The following is a 15,264-nucleotide window of genomic DNA, read 5'->3' as shown; positions in this document are numbered from 1 at the left end:
GTACATTTTGAGAAATAAATCGTACAGGTCTCTTTTCTTCCACCTCCCTAGAGAGGTTATAGAGGCAGTAAAAGTGTCCAAATTTGTGAGAAATTGGAATAATCAAGAGTTACCTGTATGGAATGCTATTAACGATAGCAATTCACGCTAGAGTACCTTTCATCTCAGACACTCGGGCTCTGTTAACAGATTAAAAGTAGTAAAAGACACCGATCTAGAGAATTTTCATTATCTTGTGCTTTGAAAACTCAGATTTTCATTGGTTTGAATGGGCCCGAACATACATTTTTTATTACTAGGGGCATAGAAGCCTCTAGCAGTCTTCTTAATAAAGCAAGACGAGTTGTAAGGGATCATCTGATGGAGGGTAAATGTGCCATACTCCATTTTAAGAAAAATACAATATAAAAGTCTTACCATGGAAGAAAATCTTGATATGATCTTTTAAGAAAACCTCAAGAAAAATAAAGACACGGCACTATATTAAATTTAAAGCCAGTGTCTTATAGGCAAAGAAAAGCAAAGACGGTCTGGTCTGATTAAGGCTGCTGCATCATTCTGCCGTTTTTTCTTTCTTTCTTTCTTTCTTCTTCTTTTTTATTTTTTACCTCTCACCCATTTCTGGGGCCTTTTTAGATCATAAGCTTTTAGGGCCCAGAGAACAACCCCATCTTGATGTAGCACCGAGCAAATGCGCCGAGAGGTTCTCAATGAATAGGCAGCAAATTCTAAGTCCAGAAGGGGCCTGGAGAAGCCCTCTCTTTACTTCCTGGGAGGACTGTTTTAACCAGGTTTTTTTTTTTTTTTTTTTTTTTTTTTTTTTTTTTTTTTCCTTCCTTTAAATCTCAAAATGGAGAGACTCTACCATCAGAATTCACGTCTCACCTTTGCCTTGGGCTCTGCTGTGGGTGTCTGTAGAGCAGACCCTGGCCCACCCTCCTGAGCCACGGTTTGAGTTGCTGTGGTCTGTCCTGTGTCCAGGGGCCTTCTCGAGGGGGCTCTGGACTCGAATGTGCCTTGATCATGTTCTTCTGCAGAAGCTTGGGTGCTTGACCACTCTGACCCTCTGTCTCCTCGGCAGGTTCTGGGGAGGATTAAATGAGCTCGTGTGCTATCCAGGTGGCTGAGGCCGAGCAGGTATAGACTGAGTCTTTGCTTCCTTTCAATTAGTTACAGAGAACAGCATGACCCGAAGGATGGGACACCGGAACTCCAGCGTGGTGTTTCTCAAACGTTAACGTGCCTACGCCTCTCCTGCAGACCTTGTTACAATGCAGGGTCTGATTCATAGTTCTGGGGTGGGGCCTGGATTCCATATTTTGAACAAGCCCTCAGATGATAGCACAGTGCTGCTGGGTTGTGGGCCACACTTGGAATAGCAAGGCTCCACCTTCTGCCTTTCTGCCGGCCTCCTCGAAAAGCAAGACATCTGCCCTGGTGGGGAGAAAACATCCGCAATGTAAATACTCTAACCTATGTCCCACTCGGGCAAGGGGCCTGTCCCACCAGGTCAAGGTGAGCAGAAGAGACCTGTCGTTTGTGAGTCCAGTTCCAGGCTCCTGGAATTGGAGGTAGACATCTGGTTTTAAAAACTGACTCTCCCACCCTCCAGATGTGTGATGTCGGAAAAATTATTGAACCTCTCCGTGACTGTTTCTCCATCAGCAGCGTGGGAATAACCAGGGTACCTCCCGTTGCATGAGATTCTAGATGCATGCCCACAGCAGCACTGGAGCTTAGCTCTGATTTTCATTAGGAGACAGGTATAGTTAGAAGACAAGTGTTGGTTTCTAAAACAAAAGCACCAACAAAAACATCAGCTTCCGTTGCTCTTGCAGCTTAGACGCACAGGGAAGAAATACGTACATAACTCCCCGCTAGGGGCCTCTTGCCTCCAGCAAACAGGGTCAAAGGACTGCTCCGAAGGTGTGTCCATCCTGTCACCCGTCATGCCAGCCCTTCCCTTTGATCTCTCCCCTTTCTCTGTGGGCGGATTCACCTTTTATTGGAAGAAGAGAGATGGAACACACACTAAAACAAACCTCTGCTTACTTGGAAACTTCACAATTTTTTATTCTTTAGTGAGCATTAGGGCCAATGATCACCAGCTGGTCAGACACAAAAAATCATGCTTTGGAAATCTCTTGATGTCGATTCCGCACACAGAGCAATCAAGCTGCCCTACGTGTGCCACTCACGACAGAAGCCCTTTTACACAACTTTTTAAATGGAAAGAACTCCCGACGAGGAGAAAGGAGCCATTCAGGATGGACTTTAATTGGCTATTAGTGCGCTTACCGGGTGGCGGAAATCGCTTGGCCTTTGGCTCCAGGCCGTGCTGGGCACCCACTGCAGGCATTAATAGCTCATTAAAGCGCACCCTGTCACTGCTTTATTTTCTAATTAATACTGCCTGCTTAGGGATAGGGGAACGAACTATAAAATTGTTTTATCTATTGCTTCAGCAATGAGGGAGGAAAAAAATGTTATTAGCACCTCATGCCTGCCGCATTTATGATTGGACTAGAAAATCAGAAAAATCAGCATGGGTCTTATTTTCATAATCTTCACCTCAGGGGGGAGAGAGGTGAGTTTCAAGCCTCATACCCAGCTGAGATCAGGAAGCTTGAACATTGATGGTATAGTCAGCCCTTGGGTTCCTTATAGTATCTTCCTGGCTAGTGAGCCAGGACAAGTGGAGTAGGGAAACTGAGACAGATAGTTAAATGGCCAACAGTTTACGGACATCTGGTAAACCGCAAAATCCTATCTTCCCTAACCAAGGACACTTAGGAGTAAATGGTTTACACCTCTCTGCACCCAGGGGATAGATAGCAGAAATCCAATTAGTGCCATTTGACAACCACACCCTAAGACAGATGAAGTTAAAGGAATAACTCTCATTTTGGTGCATCAGTAGAAAGCTGATGAATATTTTATTGATATCTTTTTCTAAGACCCGCCCTAAACTCCCAGCTTTTGAAAACCCTCAAAACAGTCCTGGCCGGGTATCTCAGTTGGAGCATTGTCCCATATACCAGTGGTCGGCAAATTGCAGCTCATGAGCCACATGCGGCTCTTTGGCCCCTTGAGTGTGGCTCTTCCACAAAATACCGACTTCTGTGCATGGGCCATGAAGTTTCAATCGCACTGTACATGCGCGCCCGCACGTGGTATTTTGTGGAAGAGCCACACTCAAGGGGCCAAAGAGCCGCATGTGGCTCACGAGCCGCAATTTGCCGACCACTGGTATACCAAAAGGTTGTCGGTTTGATCCCCAGTCAGGGGATCATACTCATATCGATGTTTCTTTCTCACTCTTTCCCTCTCCCTTCCCCTCTCTCCAGAATCAATGAATAAATAAACGAACTAATACATAAATAAATAAATAAGCCAGGTGGATCTGGAGGGCATTATACTAGTGAAATATGTCAGAAAAAAGACTAGTACTGTATGATCTCACTTATATGTGGAATCTAAAAAAAACTTGAATAGAAACAGAACAGATTAGTGGTTACCAGAGGCAGGAGTAGAGTGGGGAATGGATGAAGGGGTCAAAAGGTACAAATTCCCAGTTATGAGATAAATAAGTGCTGGGGATATAATGTAGCATGTGGCGACTCTAGTTAACAATGCTGTACTGTATCCTTGAAAGTTTTGTGAAGAGAGTAGATCTTCAAAGTTCTCATCACAAGGAAAAATATTGTCACTATGTGAAGGATGGATGTTAACTAAACTTATTGTGGCAAACATTTAACAATCTACACATACATAAAATTATTACTTTTTACACATTAAACTAATACAATGTGTGTGTCAACTATATCTCAATGAAACTGGGGGCGGGGGTGGAGGAGGGAGAAAGCCAACCTCACAGGTATAAAGCCTCCTTCCTCCCCCCTCACATTCAAGGTGAGACCATAAGCCAAGATCTTATACTGTGTTAGCTCCGTTTCTATTAACTGTGTCAGTAAATGGTAGGTGATTCCCTTCCCACACCTTCCTTTGTTAGCCATTTGGGGATAAGGTTGGACCACACTATTGGAGGGATCATATATCTCAGATTCTTCTAGAAAGTCATGGTCTCAAAATTTGATCCCTTTTTCCATCTAAGTACACTTGTATTTTTCAAAAAACAGGTTTCAAAATTTAGTTTAGAAACATATGGCCACGGTGCCTGCTATGCCAAGAAGGTAACTTGGAGGAGTGGTGAGGCAGTGGCAGGTGGCAGGTGAGCAAAGCCAGCAGCCAAAAGGAGGAAAGAAAGAAAACAAGACCCAGAAAATCCATAACTCGAGAACAAATCCCCAAATGATAATAGTATAAAGTAGCAGCAAGTACTAGCCCCTAGTTTACTGCCAAATCTATTCCTCAAATAGCATGCTAGTAGGAACACTGAACACAAAATGTCCCAGCTGTAAAATGGAGATACTAATATCTGTTTGTGTTCCAAGGTTATTTCAAGGAGTAATGCTAATATCAATAAAGCCTTTCAGAAAAATGAACCAAAGCAACTCGGAAAGTATTCCTTTTCCTCTCAATCACTACCAAGCGGTAGCTCTATCTTAACTGAATCCTGGAGGTTGTCTCTGAATCCTGGAGGTATTACAATGACCGGCTTTCTACCTGTCAAATATTCCTGTACAGTGTGTGCAGACGGTTATGGCTGAGCCCTCGGCCTGTCTGGGAACTACTGCACAAGAGGATCTAATCGATACACATTATGGCATTCTCAAGAGTCTTTGGCAAAGGCCTATAGATTAGTTTGCTAACGGCATTTGTTAATTGGACAGCAGACCGGGTGGCAAGAAAAATGTGCTTGTCAGTTGGGAAAAGCCCCTCTAAAAATCAACAGACACAAGCAAAGCAATCTCAGCGCAAATGTTGATTAGAACGTGGCTTGTATTTTGGACAATAAACTCTATTTATGATAGTCTCCCAGCCATTAAGTATCTCTGCCATGAGAGAAAACTGGGGCTATTAACTTCCTCAGACAGAACCAGGGGGAAGAGTGATCATTCCTTTTATAAGCAGAAGGGAAGGTTCTGCTCAATAAAGATCAATTAAACATCTCTGTTAAAAGGCTGCTTGAAGTCGGTGCCAATAGAAATTGCACTGTGTTAAGTCAAGCTCCTCGTTCCCTCCAGCCCTCCCCACCTCTGTATCTTGCACTGGGAAAAATTTTAAGGGGACACTGGGGATTGTCAGCTGTATAAGGTGACAGAAGCTCTCACATTCATGGCTGAATGGTCTTTGATGTTGGGTGACTTTTCATGCATTTAGCAGGGGCATTCCCAAAGGATAGCAGGCAAATTAAATGCTCCTATGAATTCAACTAAGCATCAGTGGGGAGAGAGAGAGAGAGAGAGAGAGAGAGAGAGAGAGAGAGAGAGAGAGAGAGAGAGAGAGAGAAGAATCTATCAGTAGGTGCCCCAAAAGATTACTTGGTGGTCAGCGCTCCTAATTCCCAGGAAGCAGGAAGAGTTTGGGGGGCCTTGGGGGCCCATTGTATAAAGAAAGCCCTCCACAGTCTCTGCCAACATCTTACATGTACCAAATACTGTGCGCTTCTATTCTGTGGTTTAGACTGTGCCCTCTCGTGTAAATTCCATCTTTCCTTGGTCAAAATTAACTGCCTTGCTTTCTGAGCTCCTCTATGGTTTTCTTATGCTTCAATGATAATACCTTCCTGACAGTTAATTTTACAAACATCTGTCCCTCCTCCAAGATGTAAACTCCTTGTTTATCTTTTCATCCTTTATCATCTATCCACCCCCGATATCCAGTTTGATGGTTTGCACATGACAGGCGTGTGGAAATAAGCTGCATGCTGGTCTTGGATAAACCTCATTGCAGTAGGCATTCTTGATAAGCATATTCCTGAAAGGCACACTGGCCTGAGTCAGGGGAGAACCCAGACAGGAGGAATGCAGATAGCTCTAAGGCAAGCACGTCAAACTCTCGGCCCGCGGGCCCTAAGCCTCATTTATTTGGCTTGTGTTAGCCTTTGAGTTTGACATGCTTGCTCCAAGGGGACACACCCATCTATATTTAAACCCATAAATTGTTGGACTTAAAAATCCTCAGCAGTCATTCAGAAATCAAACCCCTGGGCCTCTCTGTATTAGGCTTTTTTATTTTTAATTTTTTAATTTTATTCCTGTGTAACAAATTAGCACAAACTGAGAGGGCTGCCATACATAACTTTATTATCTCAGTTTCGGAGGTTGGAAGTCCAGGCACAACGTGGCTGGACTCTCTGCTCTGCGGGGGTTATACCAGCTGATGTCAAGGAAGCAGCCACAGCAGGCGCTCCTCTGGGGCTCAGCGTCTTCTAAACTCAGTTGCTGGAAGAACTTGTTTCTTTACGGTTGGAGGACCGAGGACCCTTTTCTTGCTGTCCGTCAGCCAGGGAGCTCCCAGCTCCTAGAGGACACCCAGTTTTCTTGCCACATGGCCCCTCCATCGCCGAAGCCAGCGATGGAGACTCTCCGCAGATTGATTCCTCCTCTCATTTTGCTTTCGGTTCCTGTCTCTGACTTCCACACTCAGGTTTAAAGAGCTCAATTGATTTGATCAGGCCTGTCAGGAGGGCTTCCCTCTCTTAAGGGCTACTGATTTGGGACTTAAATTACATCTGCAAAATCCCTGCAGAGTAGGACTTAAATTAATGTGTGATTGGATAATGGGAACAAAGTGTGTATTCACCAGAGGATGGAAATCGTGGAGGCCGCCTTAGAACTCCGCCCAGCGCATTCACCAACAGCTGAGGCGAAAACTTCACTCATCTGCCTATGCCTGACCTCCTCATGTCCGCCCTGCGTCATGAGTAGCGCAGACAGGGAAGGTCCCAAACCTGCATCAGGTACTGAAAGTGCTGCTCCCTGAAGAGGGAGGGAAGACACAACCTTCACTTTATTCCCGGATGAGGGTGCTGCTTCATGGTATTGGGAAGATTTTCGTCGGACCAACTTCATGATTGAGTCATGGCCTTAATAAGGTGACAAGTAGCAGCATTAGTGTCTCTTTGTCTCATGGTATTATGAATGGTCTAAGAGAGGAGTCAGCAAACGATAGCCAGCCACCTATTTTCTGTAAGTAAAGTGTTGGACCACAGCCAGGCCCATTCATTTCTGAATTGCTGCTGGCTGCTTTTTTTTTTTTTTTTTTAAATTTATTGATTTCAGAGAGGAAGGGAGAGGGAAAGAGAGATGGAAACATCACTGATGAGAGAGAATCATTGATCGGCTGCCTCCTGCACGCCCTACACTGGGGATTGAGCCCGTAACCTGGGCATGTGCCCTCGACCGGAATCAAACCCAGGACCCTTCAGTTCGCAAGCGGATGCTCTATCCACTGAACCAAAGCAGGAAGGGCACCGCTGGCTGCTTTTGTGCTGAGAAGTTGTGACAGAAACCAGAACTACTCTCTGGCCCTTCCCTTTGCTGACCCCTGGCCCAAGATCATTCCCATAGTTCTCTGAGGATAGAATCACCTGGGTCACTTGTTAACAAGCCAATTTCTGGGCCCACTGAGTCAGAACCTCCAGGGTAGAGGTTTGGGAAGCCCAGTGAACAAGCTCCCCCAGGTGATTCTCATTCCGGGGAAACTGCTCTCCTGTACACCTTCCTGCCAATTAGGGAGCGCGTTTAGAAGAGGCGGTGGGTGGTGCCTTCAAAAGCACAGACTTTGAGGTTCCACCCTCTAGGGTGCATCCTGCTCTGCTTCTCACCAAACCTTGCCGCTTCAGGTAAGTTACTTTTCACCTGCAGTTTCCCCACGTGAGACGTGAGGATGATGCTAACTCGTTGTCAGTGCATGTATGTATGTTGAGTGCCTCACGAAATGCTCCATAGCAGTCACCCTTATTAAGAGGAACGGCACTGTGTAAACACCAGATGACCCCACTGGGGAAACAGCTCATAAATAAGACTGGCCCAGCGGGGCCTTATGACAGTAGTCCCCAGGGCATAGACTCCCTCAGAAAGAAAAACTCCCTTAAAGAAATCTTCCACTCTGTTCGGGACGGTAAGGCCTTTTAGAAACTCAAAATCTCCTGCACATCGCCGAATAAAAGTTCCTAACTGATTATTTTAGGGTATTACTGCTTTTGCAAAGGACTATTTAGTTTTATGATTGAGAACTCTGGTACTTAGTAGAAAACCTTGTGGTTTTTTTTCCTTCCTACTTCTTGCCTGATGAGATTGTGCAAATGCAGCCATCTCTACAGCTGTTAACAGAAAGTTTTAAAATAAATTGCTATGCCTTTGCCACATACATCCTTGTAAGATACAGGACTCCAACGATACTTCAGCTTACAAGGAGTTTTATATTTTACTGAAAAGGGGGAAGGAATCAATATTGAATCTTTTAGTCCAGTGACCAAAGAATCACCCCATTGATTGTGTTCACCTACGCAGGTGAGTGAGCGCAATTTATCCTGATTTTATCTTATCTGATTTAAAGTTTACTTTTTCTGGGAAATATTAATTCTAACGTTTTATGCATAATAATGCTGTAATACCATACCCTTTAAAATTTGTTTTTTTAATTTCAGAGAGGAAGGGAGAGAGAGAGAGAAAGAGAGAGAGAGGGAAACATCAATGATGAGAATCACTGACTGGCTGCCTCCTGCAGGTCTCCCATTGGGGATTGAGCCCTCCACCCAGGCATATGTGACCTCATGGTTTATAGGTCAACGCTCAATCACTGAGCCATGCTGTCCAGGTCTGGACCCTTTTAAAAGCCGGTTTGGCTCAGTGAATAGAGCGTCAGCCTGCAGACTGAAGGGTTCCGGGTTTGATTCCGGTCAAGGGAACATAACCTGGTTGTAGGCTTCTCCCCGGCTCGAACCTGGTCAGGCTCATGCAGGAGGCAACCAATCGATGTGTTTCTATCACATCAAAGTTTCTCTCTCCTTTCCTCTCTCTTCCACTCTCCCTAAAAATCAATGGAAAAATAAGTTCCTTGGGTGAGGATTAACAACAACAAAAAAGCCATTTTACATAGCTTATGTGAACATCCTAGACTAGAGGCATGTTTTCCTCTGATGTTTTTTCAAATAGAATGTTTGTTGTATGTTATTCTTCTTTTCAACAGAAGAGGGAGGCAAAGACTTAGCTAAACAGTGTTCCTAAGTGCCAGGGAGCGGGAAATGGATCCATATGCATATTCTTAGAGGAACAACAGGTAAACAAGAGTAGGATGGGTTTTGCCAGCTATGATTTAGGTTTTGTGAACAAAAAGACAAACAATACCCAACTGGCAAAAGAGTGTGTTTTGCCAATTTCTTAATATTTTAACTTAAGTTTTAAAAGAAAGTACCAGTTGAGGTCTGACAAAAATAAAACCACAGAGGGGAGGGGGGATATATTGTTCATTTTTATTAAATGTGGTGTTGGGATCTTGCAATACTCTAAAACACAGCTGGATAAACGGGGTAGCTCAAGATGTGTCTGAACCAACTCCCTAAGCAAACTTCCAGGTCACTAGGCCACCAGGCTGACTCCAGGCTAGTGACTCCTGGTGCTCTTACTCCTTTCTGCTTATGGCGGGGGGGAGGGGGGAAGCCACCATGGATACGTTCCTTCTAGGATTGTGCAACCCTGAGAGACTCTCCTGGGCTGACATCCCTGAGCAGATGCCCCTCGTCCCCCAAATTCCCAGAGTTTCTGTGGCTCACACCTGCTGCCAGTCAGCAGCCAGAGACCTGCTTGTAGGGCCTCATGAAAGGCTGATGCTAATGGGGCAGCCATATAGACTAGACTGAGGCTGCCTTGATCTTCTGTGGGCTTCTGCCTACTGTGGTTTTGAAACCGGACAACCAGTGGGTCCGGGCTGCCTGTCACTACTTGAATCAATTAAGCAGAGATAGGGTTGAATCATTATATGAGCGTTTATTCCAATACTGCCAGCAGTATGAGAGAGCAGCAGGTCATCCCTGCTCTACCCCTCCCCCTAAGCCAGCTGCTTATATTGGGTAGAAGGACAAAGATTACATGGGGAAGTAGGATTTACAGGCATGGGAAAGTAGGCATGGTATAATCATTACAGGTTACAAGTCATGCGGGCTGGGGGCAGGGAGTCTCAGAGCGTAGGTGCCTCTGGGCACCCAGGGACCAGATTACAGGCAATAGGGGCTGGGGGTTGTAAGGAGCAGGTGCCTCCAGGACCAGATTGTTCAGCCACGAGGTTATAAATCTTTCCAGTTCTCAGGACCTGAGGATGTACTGCATTCCCATGTTCCCATGTCCCAGGGTGTACAACTCCCAGCCAGGTAAGAATGTGCTTTCTTTAATCAGAACAAAGCAATCATGGTTAACAGAGCATGATTAATATTTCTTATTTTATTTCTTATAACTGGTAGCTGGTCCCCAGTATTGTACTTTGAACCCTACTTCACCCAGCTTTCTCTCCCATGGCCCAAGACTTCAGCCACAGCTCTGGGGTCTCCATGGCCTCTCTTTCTATGTAAAAACTTCAGGTACCTCCTTCCCCCCACTTCCTGGGAGGCTGACCTTCTCCATCTACGACTTCTGCCTGCATCTTGTCTCATGAAGACAATTTGGCCAATTGAGGGCTCTACCACTCGTCTCTTACTGTCTCCTGGATCAGTTCCATACAGGGCCTGAGTGGTAAGAAACCACCTCCCTTTAGGAATGGGATTTGGGGTTTTGTCAATACTTCCATAGCGTTTGTTTCTGAGGTATAGTATCCAGATGCACATTTCTTGTTTGCCACCACTTCCCATTTTTGAAATGGGGGTGCACTATAACTAATGTCTTCTGATTGGTTTCACTTAATACTTAAAAAAATCACAGAGACTTTCTGCAGCAATACTTCTAAGCTGATCTCACTGTTTTTAACAGCTGCCAATATTCTACCAAGAGTGTGCCATAATTAACCCTTTCTGTACCAGATGTTTATGTTGTTCTTCCTTTTTCACTCTTGCAAATAAGCTGCATTGAAAATCCTCCAGCCATAGCCGGTTTGGCTCAGTGGATAGAGCGTCGGCCTGTGGACTGAAGGGTCCCAGGTTTGATTCCCGTCAAGGGCATGTACCTTGGTTGTGGGCACATCCTCAGTGGGGGGTGTGCAGGAGGTGGCTGATTGATGTTTCTCTCTCATCGATGTTTCTAACTCTCTATCCCTCTCCCTTCCTCTCTGTAAAAAAATCAATAAAATATATTAAAAAAAAAGAAAGAAAGAAAATCCTCCTACACGTTTGCTACCTTGCACACTTAGAAGTTTAAATTGCTGGGTCACAGAGGACGTGCGTTGTGACAGCAGATTATGGGAGGGATGATTGTGAGCACAGAATGGGACCTGTCCCTGGTGTCCTTCTTCCTGATCAACACTTCGTTGGTTTTACATAAGAAAACAGGTTTCATTTATGGCTTAGGAGCGATAAGTGAAAAGTGGAAGAGCTGTTTTTCGAAAAAGTCCTCAGTAAAATATTGTGTGGGGCACACATATGATCGTTTTGGGAATGGTAGCTGAAAAGAGGAATGAGGCATTTCCCCCTATTACTCCGTACAAACCATCCTGCAGCTTTGGCCTGGCTGGGGTCCCAGGCATGAGGTGCATGAAGGAGCAGGAGAGGGAGCTATGCAGGCAGAGTGCCACCCTGTGGCCGGCTGGAGAGATCGGACTAGTTTTCAGACACAGGTACAAATAAAATCCCTGGTAGCTAGAAATGCATGAAGGGTATTTTATGGAGGCTAACGTCCTGCATGAACAGCGGGGACATTGGAGCCAGTGACATTTGGGTTATTGTTAAAGTGACTCCATGTGTGGCTATAGGCTGGTGCCTGGGGCAACTCAGGTTACTGTTGCTTTTGAGCGAATTTGCATTTTATGTCTCACACAATCTACATATATTAGAACAAGATAGTGGCAATACAGCAGGAGCAAGTCATTCTCTAGGCAGTGCTTATCTGACTTCAGAGACCTCTGCCATAACTCTGGGGTCCACAAGTTGGGGACCACTGAGATGGGATATTGAGAATGTGAGTGCAGATGAAGTCATAAGGTCAGTGTCAAAGGGGAGCAGCATTCTTTAAAGAAATCCTGGGGTGAGTTCTCACCATACCTAAGGAACATCCTGTTACTCCTACTCAAGACCCTAAAATGACTCCCCATTGTAACATATTTACTTCTCTTTTCCCGTAATAAGTCCCCACTGTATTACAGAGCCCTGTTTCCCTCAGTTCTGGCCAGGGCAGGTGCTGTCATTGCTATCAGCAAACGGTATGCCTGTTTCTGCTTCTAAATCCTACCTTCTTTCAACACTATTCAACACTCTCTACTCTAAGTCCCTTTAGCCAATTTGGGCCTGGAGTGACCTTCCCCTTTGTAAAATCCCAAAGCTTTTATACTTGGTTATCATACATTTGGTATGGTCTCACTTCATCTGCTCAGGTAGACTGAATTCTGACATCAGTGATGCTTAATGTCTTCACAGCTCCTTGATGGGAGACACTAGTGTAATAACGTTTTAGGAATTTGCAGCAGGATGAAAAATATTAAAGGCAAGTATTTTTTTTTTCACACTTGGATCTTCATATATTGGATCTGTTTCAAGTAGATTTAAAAACACACATGACATGTCGGATACATGTCAGGCACATCCCTCTGTGACAGAGTGGAGAAAATACTTAGTTTTCTGGAGCTGTGAGCTGTGACAAATGGGCAGCCCATGCTCTATGGACAGGACTCTCATGACTCACCACCTGGCTTTGAAGATGCCTGTTTCCCCAGTTGTGCTGACCAAGTTGTCCTCTCCCTTCTTACCAATTCCCCGAAGACCCATGTTAAATGCCTAAATGAGGCCGGACTCGGGTATAGGGCATAGTCTTCCGCTTGGGATGGAGCTATATTCCTGTGAAAAGTGTGCCCACCAGTGAGGAAAATCAGTTGCTCATCAAAGCAAAGCGAATCTGCCCGGATCTGGGATTAAAACCCCAGAGCACCAGGATCACATCTCCCCACATGCTGGAACTTGGTGCACTGCCTGGGAAACACTTGCTAGATGATGGATGTTCATTTTTTTTTTTCCAAGGTGGGGCCATATGGGGCCAGTTTATTGCAGTTAAATACCTCTGTTTTTTGTGTGTCCATTTTCCCATAAAAACCATGAAAACACCCAAACACCCAAAGGAGAGCAGGAATCCAGAAACAAGAGGTGGGGTGGGACATGGCCTCCCTTCTTAGGTGCAGTCTCAAGAATGGCCCCCCAAAGGCCCCCTCTGGCCCCTAAGCATCATGTCAGTACCTCTAGGGACCAAAGAGGCCTTGGGATATGGCAGGGCCTCTGTCCTCTTCCCTTTTGCCTCTAGGCCAGACCACTCGAAGTGCTGGGGCTTAGTGCAGCGGTTCTCAACCTGTGGGTCGCGACCCCTTTGGGGATCGAACGACCCTTTCACAGGGGTCGCCTAAGACCATCGGAAAACACATATATAATTACATATTGTTTTTGTGATTAATCATTATGCTTTAATTATGTTCAATTTGTAACAATGAAATTGGGAGTCACCACAACATGAGGAACTGTATTAAAGGGTCGCGGCATTAGGAAGGTTAAGAACCACTGATTAGTGGGAGCTGGGAAAAGGGACAGATAGGGAAGGAAGAATACCATTTTCACGTGGAGAGGACAGTGGTGGGTGCTTATACACAGAAATATATTTCTTCTGCCCATTCTTTTTTTGGTTAAAAATAGATTTAAAAAACTCACACGGGGGTGGGGGGTGGGGGGGGGCATCTGTCCCTCTCTGTGCTAAGGGCTGGGGAAGGGGGCTGCAGAGCCCAGAGGAGGGCCTGCCACAGACGGGATGGGTGGGCGTCACTGCTGGTTGCTCTCGCCCTCCACCTCAGGCTGTGCTGCTGCAGCTGGGTGTGAAGCACGACGTGTTCTCACTTTTCAGCTCCTCAATCTGTGGCCTCAGGAGCTCACTGTCCATCTGCAGCCCCTCGGCCTCCTGTAAGGTCTCCCGCATGCACTGGTTTGTCTGGTGCAGTTCCCCGGGTGCAGTCGCAGGCCTTCGACTAGGTCCCTCCTCTGATCGCTCCTGCCTTGCTGTCGTCTGCGTTACAATCTGGAATGGTTTTTGAAAGTTGGATGACCCAGTTGTTGATCTTGTCCCTCCGCTTCCGCTCCATTTCATTGTGTTGAGTTCTCATCTGGGGTGTTCTAGTTCCATCGATTTTCGGGGAGTAGGGGTGTGTCCATGTTGCAACCGTCCTTTGCCTTCCTGTCTGAAGCATGTTCTGGGGCGTCATCCCTACACAGAACTGGCCTCTGGCCTGCAAGCTCTGGTCTGCGGTCTGTACCAGCACAGCCATGGTCTCTCCCACACTGGATGCTGGGAAATAGGCAGATCGTGCCTCCCCACGGACAGCCTTAGCTGCTGGGCTGCCCCATCCACACCCACCTGGGACCCAGCCTGCTGCCCCCTCCCCTCCCCCCCTCCCCCCCAACAAGGCAAAGGCAGCTGCAGACACGACGCTGACGGCGCCTGCTCTGTAGCCCTGACTATCCAACTGCCCATCAGTCACCCAGACTACGCGTTATGACACCTGTCCTCCAATATTCTCTATGCGGAACCGGTACTGGATGTGCGGTCGCCCAACGCTGGTCATGGCGATAGCCACCACCCTCGGCTCCTCCGCCTCAGGGCCCTCCCACACCCTCCCGCCCTCCTGCAGCTCAATGCCCTCCTCTGCCTCAGGTCCTTGCAGCAACAGCAGACAGAGCGGTGGCCGGCCGAGGCAGCGGGATCCAGACCCAGGTCCAGCATGTCCATGGAGGGTAGGATGGGGGTGCTCAGGCCCTGCGGAGCGGTGGGGAGGAGAGGGGTGAGGAGGAGGCCTGGTGTTCATACTTCTATTGGATTCAGCTCTGCTTCCTCTTGGGCCACTGTGTGTTGACTTTTTCTATGCGAACAATGTTTTCCTGACCTCTGGGTTAAGAGCAGTTCTTTCATGCACACAGGCCAATGGACACACTGCTCACTGGTAGAAAAGCTCAAGGGATCTAATATCTTGGGAGGGTTTATATCAATTACTTAACTGCCTGAATATCAACTTCCTTTATATTAGCTTTCTAAGAAGATGAGCTGGATCTCACATTTATCCTAGGAAGACAGACTTATCCAAATCATCTATATTTTAACAGGCGGCACCACATTTCAGGCCTCAGAAACACATTTTAAATAATTCTTGCCATACCATATATTTTAAGTATCATTAAAAAGCCATGTTCTT

General features: G+C 46.1%; 1 non-coding gene and 1 pseudogene across 1 annotated transcript; both read right to left on the bottom strand.

The window, feature by feature from the left end:
* Nucleotides 1-2,081: 2,081 nt before the first annotated feature.
* On the bottom strand, nucleotides 2,082-2,214 carry LOC118667803. The gene has a single exon (XR_004971396.1). It is a non-coding gene; the product is annotated as a U11 spliceosomal RNA (small nuclear RNA).
* Nucleotides 2,215-6,823: 4,609 nt separating this feature from the next.
* Nucleotides 6,824-14,804, bottom strand: LOC118667729 (annotated as a pseudogene).
* Nucleotides 14,805-15,264: the final 460 nt, after the last annotated feature.

This window comes from Myotis myotis, unplaced genomic scaffold (genome assembly GCF_014108235.1).
Source record: "Myotis myotis isolate mMyoMyo1 unplaced genomic scaffold, mMyoMyo1.p scaffold_m19_p_12, whole genome shotgun sequence".
NCBI lineage: Eukaryota > Metazoa > Chordata > Mammalia > Chiroptera > Vespertilionidae > Myotis > Myotis myotis.
The sequence above is the reverse complement of the archived record's forward strand: the minus strand, read 5'-3'. Positions and strand labels throughout refer to the sequence as shown.